The sequence below is a fragment of the Rhinatrema bivittatum genome, chromosome 1, assembly GCF_901001135.1.
Source record: "Rhinatrema bivittatum chromosome 1, aRhiBiv1.1, whole genome shotgun sequence".
Taxonomy (NCBI): Eukaryota; Metazoa; Chordata; class Amphibia; order Gymnophiona; family Rhinatrematidae; genus Rhinatrema; species Rhinatrema bivittatum.
Window position 1 is genome coordinate 779,367,172 of NC_042615.1, and position 14,127 is coordinate 779,381,298.

At 48.4% G+C, this 14,127-nt stretch overlaps 1 protein-coding gene across 2 annotated transcripts in view; it reads right to left on the reverse strand.

The window, feature by feature from the left end:
- Nucleotides 1-13,827, reverse strand: part of MAPK4 (mitogen-activated protein kinase 4) — a 291,734-nt gene extending 277,907 nt beyond the window's left edge. Inside the window, exon 1 of one of the 2 annotated variants that reach the window (XM_029580075.1) lies at nt 13,604-13,827. The gene's annotated coding sequence lies outside the window, so the exon portion shown is untranslated. The remainder of the gene's footprint in view (nt 1-13,603) is intronic. The other variant, XM_029580068.1, reaches the window with a different exon arrangement.
- Nucleotides 13,828-14,127: the final 300 nt, after the last annotated feature.

Genomic DNA, 14,127 nt, shown 5'->3' on the forward strand with positions numbered 1-14,127 from the left:
GGAAGAGTATACATGGTTTTTGCAAAAGGAAGTCTTGCCTTCCCAATTTGAGGGCGTAAATAAGCATGCGGACAAAGGCAAGCCGGTTGATATAGTGTATCTGAATTTTCAGAAGGCATTTGATAAAGTCCCCCATGAGTGATCCCTCAGGACATTGGGAGATCATGGGATCAGAGGCAGAGTCCTATTGTGGATTGGTAACGGGATAAAGGACAGGAAACAGAGGATAGGGCTAAATGGTCAGTTTTCATAATGGAGAAAGGTCGGCAGTGGAGTGCCCCGGGGTCTGTCTTGGGATCTGTGTTATTTAGCACAGGGATTCTCAACAGGTGTGTGTTGGGACACACTGGTGTATTGCGAGGTCCTGGGAGGTGTGTCGGGAGGTCCTGGGACGTGTGTCACCAGTTCCTGGGAGGTGTGTCGGGAGGTCCTGGGAGGTGTGTCGGGAGGTCCTGGGAGTTGTATCACGAGGTCCTGGGAGGTGTGTCGGGAGGTCCTGGGAGGTGTGTCGCGAGGTCCTGGGAGGTGTGTCTCCAGGTCCTGGGAGGTGTGTCGGGAGGTCCTGGGAGGTGTGTCGGGAGGTCCTGGGAGGTGTGTCGCCAGGTCCTGGGAGGTGTGTCGGGAGGTCCTGGGAGGTGTGTCTCCAGGTCCTGGGAGGTGTGTCTCCAGGTCCTGGGAGGTGTGTCGGGAGGTCCTGGGAGGTGTGTCTCCAGGTCCTGGGAGGTGTGTCTCCAGGTCCTGGGAGGTGTGTCTCCAGGTCCTGGGAGGTGTGTCGCCAGGTCCTGGGAGGTGTGTCGCCAGGTCCTGGGAGGTGTGTCGGGAGGTCCTGGGAGGTGTGTCACCAGGTCCTGGGAGGTGTGTCACCAGGTCCTGGGAGGTGTGTCGGGAGGACCTGGGAGGTGTGTCGGGAGGTCCTGGGAGGTGTGTCTCCAGGTCTTGGGAGGTGTTTCTCCAGGTCCTGGGAGGTGTGTTGCCAGGTCCTGGGAGGTGTGTCGGGAGGTCCTGGGAGGTGTGTCGGGAGGTCCTGGGAGTTGTATCACGAGGTCCTGGGAGGTGTGTCGGGAGGTCCTGGGAGGTGTGTCGCGAGGTCCTGGGAGGTGTGTCGCGAGGTCCTGGGAGGTGTGTCTCCAGGTCCTGGGAGGTGTGTCTCCAGGTCCTGGGAGGTGTGTCGGGAGGTCCTGGGAGGTGTGTCTCCAGGTCCTGGGAGGTGTGTCGGGAGGTCCTGGGAGGTGTGTCGGGAGGTCCTGGGAGGTGTGTCGCCAGGTCCTGGGAGGTGTGCCGGGAGGTCCTGGGAGGTGTGTCGGGAGGTCCTGGGAGGTGTGTCTCCAGGTCTTTGGAGATGTTTCTCCAGGTCCTGGGAGGTGTGTTGCCAGGTCCTGGGAGGTGTGTCGGGAGGTCCTGGGAGGTGTGTCTCCAGGTCTTTGGAGGTGTTTCTCCAGGTCCTGGGAGGTGTGTTGCCAGGTCCTGGGAGGTGTGTCGGGAGGACCTGGTAGGTGTGTCGGGAGGTTTGTCGGGAGGTCCTGAGAAGTGTGTTGCCAGGTCCTGGGAGGTGTGTCGGGAGGACCTGGGAGGTGTGTCGGGAGGTGTGTCGGGAGGTCCTGAGAGGTGTGTTGCCAGGTCCTGGGAGATGTGTCGGGAGGTCCTGGGAGCTGTGTCACAAGGTCCTGGGAGGTAGTCACAGGGCCAGCAGATGGCTGCTTCCTTATCAGCCTGGATGGAAGGCTGCTCTCACTTCCTTCTTTTTTTTTTCTGGCCCAGTGGAAAAGGAGGTTGGGGATGCTGGGAAGATGAAGGTGGAAGGGAGAGGGAGTGTGGAGCTGCTGAGCAGGCAGGGGTGGGAAACAGGGGGCTGGGGTAGCTGGGCAGGGAGGGAGATGGGATGAAGGGGGTAAGGAGAGTCAAGCAGGGGAGAGAGGGAGCACAGGAAAGAGGATGTGGAGGGTCAGGAATGCTGGGCAGGATGTGAGTGGATGATTGAAAGGGAGTAATTGGGAAAAGTGAAGGATGATGGAGGCATGGAAGGCATGCAAGATCCATATTATGTCAGTTTTAGGAATGTGCATTTCTTCTATCTTTGTACTTTGCTTAGTATAGGAGGAAATGTATTTCTGTATCTAGCTCTCCAGTTTTGCACTGAATGCAGAATGGCTTTTTAAGATTTCCATTCCAGTTTTTCTCTCCACATTTGTAATTTGTGGTCTTTTATTCTGTATTTGGTGAAGGTCAGATCTGTTTATGTGACTGAGGTAATGTATTTTACTTGTATCAATCTTCTTCGTTGCGTTTTCTCATTCTCGGTAGGACATGCATTGGTGCTGCACTGCTGCCTTTTCACAGGAAGGGCTTTTGCTGTTTGAGTTCTTGGAGTTAGTTTTGCAATGGTATGGAAGGTTTGCTACACATGTGCTGAGTGTTTGGGGTTTTTTTTTTTCAGATTTTGTATTTTACAATGCTCTTGGTAATAAGGGAGTTTGTGTTTCTGTTACTGAGATAGCACCAGAATCAGAAGTATCGTTTTTATATAGCGAGTTTGTATTTGAAATATCGTAGCTCGGCTCTGCATCCATTATTTGGGGACTGGGGGGAGGGGGGGCAGGAGCGGGTTCCTGTGGATGCAGAATATGGGTTTACATTTAACCTCGAGATGGTCCAGTGTGTCACGCCTGTAAGCGTTATCTGCCAGGTGCGTCCCAATAGAAGAAAGGTTGAGAACCACCGAGTTAGCATATTCATAAATGATCTGGCGAAAGGAACCACGAGTGAGGTAACCACATTTGCAGATGACGCGTAATTGTTTCATGTCGTTAAAACAGCAGGGGATTGTGAAGAACTGCAGAAGGACCTTGGGAGACTGAGCGACTGGGTGGTTCCTTGTTAAGAGTCACCACCCAGGAAAAGGACTTCAGAGTCCTTGAGGACAATGTTTTGACATCTTCGGCTCAGTGTGCAGCGGCAGGCAAAAAGGATGTCAGGAGCTGTAAACCATGTTGAACACATAGGATTCACAGAATATAGTAACATACATAGTAACATAGTAATAACAGCAGTAAAAGACCAAAATGGTCCATCTAGTCTGCCCAGCGAGCTTCCCAAAGTAGTAACCGTCGCTCCGTGCAGGTTGCCCCCATGTTTCTCTTAAGGGTAGTAACTGCCGCTCTGTGCAGGTTAGTCCATGTTTCTCTTAAGGGAAGTAACTGCCGCTCTGTGCAGTTTACCCCATGTTTCTCTTAAGGGTAGTAACTGTCGCTCCATTCAGGTTGCCCCCATGTTTCTCTTAAGGGTAGTAACTGCCGCTCTGTGCAGGTTACCCCATGTTTCTCTTAAGGGTAGTAACTGTCGCTCCATTCAGGTTGCCCCCATGTTTCTCTTAAGGGTAGTAACTGCCGCTCTGTGCAGGTTACCCCATGTTTCTCTTAAGGGTAGTAACTGCCGTTCCGTGCAGGTTACCCCATGTTTCTCTTAAGGGTAGTAACTGTTGCTCTGTGCAGGTTACCCCATGTTTCTCTTAAGGGCAGTAACTGCTGCTCCGTGCAGGTTTCCACCATGTGTCTGTTAAGGGCAGTAACTGCCGCTCCTTGCAGGTTACCCCCATGTTTCTCTTAAGGATAGTAACTGCCACACCGTGCCAGTTAAGCTTTTTTATTTATTCCCATCCTCTAGCCTTTAAGGGATCCACAATGTTTATCCCATGACCCTTTGAAATCCTTCACAGTTTTAGTCTTCACCACTTCCTCCAGAAGGGCATTCCAGGCATCCACCACCCTCTCAGTGAAGAAATATTTCCTAATATTGGTTCTTCCTCCTGGAGTTTCAAATCGTGACCCCTAGTTCTACTAACTTTTTTCCAATGGAAAAGGTTTGTTGACGAACATGGATCATTAAAACCTTTCAAGTATCTGAAGGTCTGTATCATATCACCCCTCCTCCTCCTCTTCTCATGGGTGTACATATTCAGGTTCTTCAACCTCTCCTCATAAGTCATTCTATGGAGACCACCCATCATTTTGGTCGCCCTTCTCTGGACCGCCTCCATCCTGTCTCTGTCTCCTTTGAGATATGGTCTCCAGAACTGAGCACAGTACTCCAGGTGAGGCCTCACCAAGGCCCTGTACAAGGGGATTATCACTTCCCTTTTCTTACTAGATATTCCTCTCTCTATGCAGCCCAGCATTCTTCTGGCTTTGGCTATCGCCTTGTCACACTGCTTCGTCAGCTTCAGGTGATTAGACACTATCACCCCAAGGTCTCTCTCCTGCTCCGTGCACATCAGCCCTTCACCCCCCCCCCCCCCCCTTCCAACACATATAGTTCTTTAGGATTACCACACCCCAGATGCATGACTCTGCATTTCTTGGCATTGAATCCCAACTGCCATATCTTTGACCACTCTTCCAGCTTCCTTAAATCCCATCTCATTCTCTGTATTTCTTCCGGCGTGTCCACTCTGTTGTAGATCTTAGTATCATCTACAAATAAACTAAATTTACCTTCTATCTCTTCCGCAATGTCGCTTACGAAGATGTTGAACAGAACATAAATTGTTTAAATAAATTATTTGGAAAGGAATAGAAAACAAAACTGAATGTATCATAATGTCCTTCTATAGATACATGGTGTGACTGCACTTTGAATACTGTGTGCAGTTCTGGTTGCCTCATTTCAAAAAAGACATGGAGGAAATATAGGTGACACTAGCAACCGGCAGATTTAAAACATATTGTAGGATGTTATTTTTTCACTCAGCGCACAATCGAGCTATGGAAACTCTTGCCAGAGGATGCAATCAAAGCGACTAACATAAGGGGTCATTTATCAAAATGCGCTAAGGCATTTTGCATGCGATAGCACCATATTGTATGGTGCGATGCAAATTTGAAAAACAGGAGGAGCTATTGTGCAGACATAACACCAATTTTAACTACACCTTTTTCAGTAGTGTTAAGCTGTGTGATAGCTTGCATTATGGGGCAATAATGTTTTATTGCATTTGCTGATGTGTTCTGCAAGGCCTGTTTTAGTTGGGGGGAGGGGGGGAGAGAGAAGCTGTAATGCCTTTTCTCTAGATAGGGATACAAATACCTAAGGGAGGCCCACCTAGTAACTCGAGGTGAGGTTTAGATATTAGTGTAGGGAGTTAGGGGCCACTTTGACATTCAATGTGAGACATATGAACAGAACAGTGCTCTCTTGTGAAGATTTGATGGCCTTCGGAGTGAGGAAACTCACCCAAAGATGAGATTTGGGCAAAGTTCTCTCAACCTAGCTTGATGGACTCTCTACCTGGTTAACATCAAGCTAGGTGGAGAGAACATTGGCCAAATCTCATCTTTGGGTGAGTTTCCTCACTCCGAAGGCCATCAAATCTTCACAAGAGATCATTGTTCTGTTCGTACGTCTCACGTTGAATGTCAAAGTGGCCCCTAACTCCCTACACTAATACCTAAACCTCACCTCGAGTTACTAGGTAGGCCTCCCTTAGGGATACAAATACCTGTCTAGGGAGCAGGCATTACAGCTAGTGTCTCTCTCTCTCTCTTCCCCCCCCCCCCCCCCCAGTCTGAAAATGTCATTGCAATTTGCACTATCTTAGTATTGCATGCAGTACTTATTGATTTTGATAAATCCAGGCCACAGTTAGGTTCAAAAAAGGACAGGAAAAGTTCATAAACAGTTATTAGCCCTAGGAAAGCCTCTGCAGATCCCTGGGAATGAGATACAAGAAAGAGATCAGCTATCGGGGATCTAACAGGCAATTGTGACCCAGATTGGCCACTGTCTGTCAGGATGCTGGGCTCGATGGACCTTGGTCTCACCCAGCCTGGCACTTCTTACGCCCGCCCTTGAGCACCCTGCCGCCCTAGGCCCGTATGACAGAACTAGCTCTCCAGACAGCTTGCTTCCAAACAGGTTTTTCGGTCCTTCAAAATCAAGAGTGCTTACAGTGCTTTTCCCAATCCACCTTTTTCCGTATATGTACGCAGCAGAAGCACACGCTGTAATGACACTTTCCTCCAGCTAGGCTTGGGACAACAAGGTGGAACACGTCCCTGCAGTCAGATGCTCCCTATCCCTACTGCGTCTGCTCCCTTGATGTTTTAGGTATGAGAAGCTTGCTGGAATGCAGCACAGCAAGCCAGTGCCAAATAGCAAAGCAAACCATCACTTTACCACCGGGATCTGTACCCCCACTATACCTCTGAACATAGGAAGGACAGTAACGAAACCTTGGGATAGACTTGTGTACTTAGGAAACACTGCCCCTTGCTCATTCTGCACTGAGCTAATGCAGAGAGCAGCACTCAGAAAAGCTAGTCACACACACATATGTAGGAATGTGGTCCAATAAAATGTTCTCCCCTGTAACTTGTTTGTTGATCTCTATGTCCGCATTGACTGTACAGATAAAAGTAATGCAAGGTGAAGGGGGAGGTGCATCTGATTGACTGAGGGGTCTCGTTGGGATTTGAAAGGAGTTCTCTTTAAGTCAAACTCTTTACACCTACAGCGGCAGTGGATTAATAAAGAAATCTTCTATTCCAGTTTCATTTCCCTTCATATCACTGTTTCAAGCATATGGTTCAGGTGCCCCCACCGACAAAAGTCCACGATTTTTTTTTTTAACACAGAGAAAACTTTAGCTGAGAGGAAACTGACGAACCCGGGTAGCATCTGGAGCGCTTCCTACAGTGCCCGATCACCATATTGTACTGCAGCAAAGCAGCAGCTAAACTTAGAAAACCCCTGCATTATGGACATGCAGCTTCTGTTCAGAGGTACTTAAAGGATTCAAGGCTCTTCTCTCCACTCTCCATTCCCCCACGGTCCTCTTCTCCCCTGCTACAATCCCTGCTAGCACTCCTCCCAGGCAGGACCCTTCCTCCCTCCTGCCCGCAGAAGAAGGGAAGCATTTTTTGTTTTACCTGTGTCTGCCTCCTCTTCTGCTGGCTTCAACCTGAAGCCTGAGTGTGCGAGGCCGGCGCATCCCTTCAGACTGTGGCGCTCCGGGCAGTTCAGACTTCAGACTGAAGCTAACAAGGGAGGAGGCAGACACAGGAAAGATGCACTGCCTGAGTGTGCGAGGCCGGCGCGTCCCTTCAGACTGTGGCGCTCCGGGCAGTTCAGACTTCAGACTGAAGCTAGCAAGGGAGGAGGCAGACACAGGAAAGATGCACTGCTCTGCTCCTGCCGGTGGAAGGGAAGCTTGAATAGTGCAGGAGTGGGGTGGGGACTAGTGGGAAGAACGCTCCATGGTGGGGGTGAAGAGCACTTGCAGGCAAGATGCCAAAGTGTGAAACCTGGGCCAGTCACCCTGAATCACTCTACCCTACCGACAGCCCTGGATTTGGCGTACTGGCAAAAAGAATCAGGACAGTGACAGGCCCCCCCCCCCCCCTGCCAAAGCCTAGCAACACCCCTGCTTCTGTTCCTCACACATGACCCTCTTTGACAAACGTACACTCCCATCTTGTGCCTGTAGCAAAAGAAAATCAACCAACTAATTGAGTAGGGGGTGATAGCTTTCTAAATCTAACATGTCTAAAGCTGCGAGCTTTTGGGTTTACTAGGGCTCCCTAGGAAGGGGATGTGGGTAGCCCCACAATCTGGCATCTCTGAATATTTGTTAGCCTTATGAAAAAGATTCATCTCTGGCCAACTACTGGAGCGAAAATCCATGGAGCTTTGCCTCAAGCATTTCTGTCCTGGTGAAAATATCGGGATATCTTCAATGACACATCCAGAGCAATTTGTTGCACCAGAGCACAAGCAGATCACAATGTTCATACACCTGCTGCCTTCTTCTCCCCCTACAAAGGTTCAATGACTGCAAATCTCACTGTTGTTGATACACTAATCAGATTGTTATTACCATACAACAAAAGGGAAAAAATTAACTTCCTGTGATGCAAATGTTGGATATGCAAAGCAAAATATGTTTTGCTTCTCATCTCCCCACTCCTCAGGCAAAGAAATCTGATTATTTGTGATCATTATAAATGCAAACGTATTCCATAATGCATGAAGGTAAGTTAAATGTTTCCTGATTTCCTGTGCGAAGCAGATAATTTTATAAGTGCAATAGCCATTCTCCTGGTAGACAGTCGGGGTCCTCTCCCTCTTTAAAAGCCACGACGGGCTGCACCGCAGGGCTCGGTGGCAAACGCTGCAAACTGGCATGAGAAGGATCTGACCTTGATCGCCAGGCCCAGCTTCTGCTCCCCGGGGCAGCCAGAGCTGGAGGTGCTGCAGAGGTAGCGTCCACAGCCGCTGGGACTGGAGGGGGGGGAGGGGAAGGGAGTTTCAACTCTCACTCGGTGATTACGCCTAGTGACCAGGCTTAGGGTCCACGTTGCCTGGATTCTGAAAAGAGTTACGGTTTGTGCCCCCCCCCTGCCATGTCTGAGCTGAGTTGGGGGGGGGGAAGAGGAGAAATAAATAAATAAAGGGGGAGGGGGCTGCGAATGAAAGCTAGTATTGCCTTAGCCAGCAGAGGATGGTTCTGATTGTGCTGAAAAGGCAAAGAAGCAGGAACCAACCGTCAGGTCGCGAAACTCTACCGCGCTCCATATACCACATTAGGATCAAAGCAAGCCCCAAACTGAAAAATACCGCTTTGAGGGACTGAATGGATGCTGGGCTAATTAAGCCACCGCAAACAGGATATGGCTGTGCTGGCACACTAAAGGGGCGCTCGAGTCGGCAAGTCAAGACATCGGATACACCTGAGCCAACCGCTTCTGACCAGGTATGGATCCTCCGGCTTCGGTTCCACAAATACCGGGCTCACGTTTATTTGGAATAATCAGAAGCCATTTCAAATTGGTCTGAAATTGGTCTGAGATTTTTTTTTTTCACCTTATGAAGAAGTGCACTTTGGGATTATGCAAATATTTGCATGCTTGAACTGTTCCTACTTTTCCAAGACGGTGACCATCTCTGAGTAGTTTGAATGTCAAAGCTGTGAATATTCTCCTCCAAGGGTATCTGTGGCTAGGGAAATATGAAGGGTTCAAGCCGAGTCACAAATGGCTGGGATTCAATATAATCCACAACCGTTACCAGTTAGACTTGAATTATCCAAAAGCCTACACTCCCACCCCTACCATGTGCCCCACCCACATCAATTCATCCATCCCTCACAAATAGACTAATGAGCCAATGATGAAGATTTATAAGTTTTCAACGCAACTGTCTGTATTACATTATGCTTGAGCCTATTCTATGTTAATAATTCTAGAAAGACCACAGCCAACGGTTTCCTTTATCCTGAAGGGGTTGGTAAAGCATGCCTTCTATTTCAAAAGGAAAAAATAACAATAATAGTAATTAAAATAAAAACCAGAACTGCACCGCTTCAAAGCTCAAATATTTTCAAGGTAAGAAAAATCCGTCTATAGTTACACAGTTGGTTAGGTTAACAGGAGACCAGAGGTCAGGGCCAGCTCTAGGACAATTGACGCCCTGTGCAGAAACTGAAGTTGGTGCCCCCATTACCCCGTTGCGGTGGCAGCTTCAGCACTGTGCTCTCTCCTGCGGTACTGGCAGTGGTTCCAGCACAGCATCCCCTCTGTCTTTCTCTCCCCCTACCCAGCATCCCCCTCTCTCTCTATCTCCCCCTCTCAGCACCATTACCTCTATCCTCATGATATGAAGGGGGTAGGAACACCGGAGTGTCAGCACCCCCCTCCCCCCCCCCCTCCTGGTTGCACTCCCCTGTGTCAGAGGTTCATGAAGTCTAAACTTCTAACATCTTAGGCTTCTGGCTAAGGGCAGGGTCTGAGCTCTGAGCTGAGGACGTTCCTTTCTTAGCATTTCCGCCAAGTTTGAGAACCTGAACAATAATCTTGGGGAGAGAGGGTTAATACTCTGCCACTTAACCTCACTAAGAAGAAGATTACATTGCAAGCATTGCTAAAAGAATAGGATGACACCTGATTACAAAATATTTGTCCTAACTATCAAATCTATCATCCCCCCCCCCCAATGCCACAAAACACTGGGCACCTGTAGCCAGTTCCACAGATCCACCTCAGTCCTGGCATCAGCGTTTTCCCATCGTGCCGGCCCCCATTCCTTCTTCCTCCAAAACCTGGCCAATTACTCTTAGGATATGATTCAGTGAAATAATGAATTAGCTCCCCCATCCTCTGAAGGTGGTGAAACCTATTTCTTCTTAGCCCTTCCTGACACCCCCTGAAGCTGGGTGCAAAGATCCCCTGAAAGATCCCTCTTAGGTTCCTTTGATATATTTCTACAGGGTAAGCAAATGGCTCCTCAAAAATCTTTTTTTCTGTAAGATTAATAGCCACAGTTTGGGAAATCTCAGCGCGTACACACACACACGCGCGCGCACATACAAACATGCACCCACACACGTATGAGTGCACAGACATATACACAAACACACCCCTTCATGTCCCCTTTCTTAGCTGAGTGGTCCTTACTCTGTTGTTGAACTTTGTCTTATATTTGATTGAATGCATGTTTTATCTTTTCATGGGGATGGATTCCCTAAATTGCATGCATATTAAGAAAGCATGCCAGGGACATCTGTAAGCCCAAACACTCTGAGGAACATTATGCTGTAGGATTCCCCTTGATGCAGAGCATATCAAGACAAGGTTCCTTGTCGGGAGCGGTTTTTCAAGAGTTACTGGACTACAAGTTAAGACAAGAGTTTGTTTCATGAAATAAGGGGTTACATTCCAGAAAAACAAATTTAAATGCAAAAAAATTACAAATTTTCAAAATAAATAAGGACTGTCAAGTGGTGATGCAGGACCTATGATTAAAATTATTTAGCCATTGGATACAAGAGTGAAACTAGTGCCTAATTTTATGATGGTCCTTTCACAGGGGCTTATGTAACAAGACCTGCGCTGAAATCAGCGCAATTTTTCTGCGCATATTTTTTTTAGCACGTGCTGCAAAAGCAGGCACCTCTGTGGGATGTAATAAGGGGACAGCATGCAAATTAGATAACGTGCAAAAAAAACGCGTGCAAGACCAAATATACACAACAATACCTGCATAAGCTCCAATGCAGAAAGCTGCGTGAAAAACCCACACTAAAATAGGCGCTCACTTGGGGTATTTCTAACCTATTGCGATTACATCAGCCCCACTTTATTCAAAAATAAATGTTTTCAGCTTCCGCCGGCCCTTTTACTCCATTGTTGGCATCAGTGTGGTTGTGAGCTCGTGCTGCCTTTTCCTCACCAGAAACCCGGTGCCGCTCGTCATGGATCAGCCCCGCCGGGAGAGAGCAGGAGCCGGGATGGACAGACCGGCGATCTCCGGGGGGGGGGGGGGGGGGGGGGTGACAGCTATAGGCAAGCGCCGACACCGCCCGGAGCCGCAGCATCGCCAAGACAGGGACCAAAAGTCGCCAAAGCAGTAGGAGCGATCGTGATCAGCAAGCCCCGGGCGCCCGGTGAAGAAAAGGCTGCACGGACACAAAAACCGGCATCAGAAAACCATTCAGGAAATGGAGGGAGTTTAAAGTAGCTCAACAAAGCTAACGAGAACGATGGAGTAAAAGGGCCTCCAGACAGGGCATTCAGTTAACTCCTGCCCTGACCCAGGCACCAAAAAACCCCTCACCGAACGATCTCCCTGCTAGCGCGGCTCCGGGCACAGCCCGTGAATAGATAATTGCCTCCTTTACAAGCCATTTGCGTGCACTCGCGCAAAACCTGCCGCGGGTCATTGCGCGGGTATGTGCACACGTTTTCCCCCGCATTAAACACGTTGTTACGTATGGACGCAAGATTAGCGTGGAAAACCACACATAATTAATTACACGTTCAAGAACTCGCCCAGCTCGTTTTGTGCAGCTTATTACATCATAAGAACATAAGAAAATGCCATACTGGGTCAGACCAAGGGTCCATCAAGCCCAGCATCCTGTTTCCAACAGCGGCCAATCCAGGCCACAAGAACCTGGCAATTACCCAAAAACTAAGTCTATTCCATGTAACCATTGCTAATGGCAGTGGCTATTCTCTAGGTGAACTTAATAGCAGGTAATGGACCTCTCCTCCAAGAACTTATCCAATCCTTTTTTAAACACAGCTACACTAACTGCACTAACCACATCCTCTGGCAACAAATTCCAATAAAGCTGTACATTGTCTTACAAACATTATTATAACTGGCAAAAATGTATTCTTAAGGATATTGTGTGAACAATTATTTTTTTCCTTACAGTATTATAGTTCAGGCTTGCAGTGTTGGCTTGTTCTCTAAACTGCAGCCCTATGCCAGATGCGACCTGCAAGAATAATAATATCTTTATCCTTTCTTTCCATCTCTATTCCCTCCATGCCAACATGCAATCAGTTTTCGCCACTGTTGCTTGGCTCTGCAAGTTAATTCCCAATTTATTACTAAATAATAGCCTGATGTCCTGGATAGTACTAACAAGGACTGCCTCATTCAAAACAGATTTTGCCTCCTTATTTTTAAGCCCTCTACACTTTTCATATCAAAACTCATCTGATCGTCTTCCTGTGATAGAAAATTAAGCATGTTTGTTCCCTGATATGGCACATATACTTATGCGAATGGTCCAAGATATGCAATCTGTTGTACACCTGACTTTATTTATTAAATAAACATTTTTTTAAAAAATCATTACATCCTGGAGTGTATTTATAACGGGAAAACAGGTTAGTGCCAACTGCAAACATGACAATATTGTTACTTTTTTCTTCCACCGATCGACATCAAAAAATATTAAATAACACAGTGGATCAGTCACGGACACCCCCATGGGCCATTCACTCGTCACTTTCTTCCACTCGAGATGTATGACTTTCATTATTAACCCCTCGCTCCCCTTCTCGGTGGCTCTACTTCAGCCAGGACCTCAGACACACTCTCACAAATGAGCTCTCTCTCACCCCATCGTCAATCGTATGAAAATCAGCCTTAAGCTTTACTGATGCAGCGACCAATTTCAATTGTACTTCCCATCCGGAGTGCTCGCTTTAGAATATTAAGATATTATTAACAGCTCTCAGAGAAAAAAAAAAACATTCCCAAGAGGTGGGTTGGATAGACCTTAAGGTTCCTTCAAACTCTCACCCCCTCCTCTCTCCCGTCCTTAAGTGGATTTTAAATGCCACATTTCCACAAAGCCCATTCTCCGTGCTGACAAATTACAGTGTTACCATATTTCACTGCACAGGGCGAGCAGCGGGTGATTAAATTACTCCACAGAACCAACAGACTCGAGGAAACTACTGTGCCGCAGACCCCGTGCTGTAACCTAAGAGCGGTAATCCGGGGAGCCTCCGCCTCACCTCGCCCCAGGCATTTTTCCGCTGGGCTGCTTTGCACGAAGTCCTGTCCTGCAAGCGATGCTTCATCTTTTTCCGTGCCAGTTAAATGATACTAATGCCAGAATTAAAATCCAGGGCTGCACCCTACAGTGACTTCCTAAGGAGCGGAAAGCCAGGGCTTATAATCAGTCTTTGCCTTCTCACCATCGCTCCTGCCCCATTTCTCGTTGGATGTAGTACTGTACCTGACAAGGCACACAATATACATCACAGCAGCACCTCGAGTATCGTTTGAAGAAAAAAAAAATGCACACACTTACCATGGGCAAAATTCTGCAAAGATCCGCAAGACAAGATTCTCTCCCACACTTTTTTTTTTTTTTGCCTTTTGTTCCGAAAGCAGAGAGCCTCGTCCTGTCGCTCCTCACCGGTTTCGAGTGGGATCGGGATTGCCTTGCCATGCAGCGATCCAGGGCTCATCTCCCATCCGGCAACACAGAGAATGCTCTGGGCAGCAGGGGAGACGAAGCGAGGCGTCCGACTCCGCCTTCCCCGGGAGCCCGGCCTGGGCCCCGCCCACCGATGACGTCACAGGGAGCTGTCAATCGCCGGGCAGCCTCCCGCAGTTTCCTGGCAGGAAGATTCGCTGGTGCTGCTCCATGCCGGGTTCCAACCAGGCCAGTGCTAGCTTTTTTGCTGCCCTCTGGGAACAATTACTGTGCTGTCCCCGTCCCCCCTCCCCGATTTATTTACTCTCTGTCCCTGGCTCTGCCCAGCTCCCTCCTGCAATCTATATTTTAAAAAACTGACATGCCCCCTACCCCCAGAACCCATGGTTAGGGAA